This window comes from Lissotriton vulgaris, chromosome 12 (genome assembly GCF_964263255.1).
Source record: "Lissotriton vulgaris chromosome 12, aLisVul1.2, whole genome shotgun sequence".
In the NCBI taxonomy this organism is placed as follows: domain Eukaryota; kingdom Metazoa; phylum Chordata; class Amphibia; order Caudata; family Salamandridae; genus Lissotriton; species Lissotriton vulgaris.
The window spans coordinates 57,358,114-57,358,950 of record NC_141700.1 but is presented as its reverse complement, the minus strand read 5'-3'; positions in this window follow the sequence as shown (position 1 = coordinate 57,358,950).

The window sequence follows — 837 nt, the reverse complement described above, 5'->3', positions numbered from 1 at the left end:
TCCCTCTGTTTGTGTCCTTTTCTTTGGGTTCTAAGTTCTGATTGCTGCACATCTGTTCCAAGAAAATTTCCTGCGTCCATCTACAATAACAAGCATCATCATACAATCTGTAGTCGTCAACGTCTCTCAGATCAGCCAATGACTTACTTGTAATAGTATCTATGCACTGCTTCTGAAATGTATTTATTTTAAAAAGCCCTGGCGCACATACCAAAGCTATCTCGGCGACCTTCTGAAGTGCATTGCTTTTATCAAATTTTAGTGCCCTTTCTGTCCCTTTAATCAGCCTGGCTGCACCAAAGGAAAAACTCAATTTACAATACTGTACATTCAACTCGAACCTGATGTCCTACCGCTTGGATATGTATTGCTCATTTCAAGGAACTATAAAGGATATCATCCATGTGCCCACAACAGCAAAGAACAGGCGTGTGGTGGTCAGAATATACGTTTGGAAAACGGTCTACAGAAGAAGCACAGTCGGTGCTCGAGTAGAGCAAGACAATTACAGGATTCCTCTCCTCACAAGCTGCAGCCCTTCCTTTCTGTTTTTAACTCTTTCCCTGGGATCCGGACTTTGGATCAGTGCTATGTACATTTGCAGTAAGTTTGGTTCCTTCTATTCATAATTCCTGCTGCCTGGGAGAACTGGAACACAAACGCCGTTCTATCTAAGCTGGAGGTCTTCTGTGCAGGAACGGATACCGCATTTAGGACATAAAGCTCACTTGAAGTATAGTTCAGCGTTCTGCTGAAGCCTCATGTCAGTACCCCGATTCATGTGCTCCTAACCAACAGGGTTTTTTCCTGTTTGATTTTTACACATGCACTTTGAAA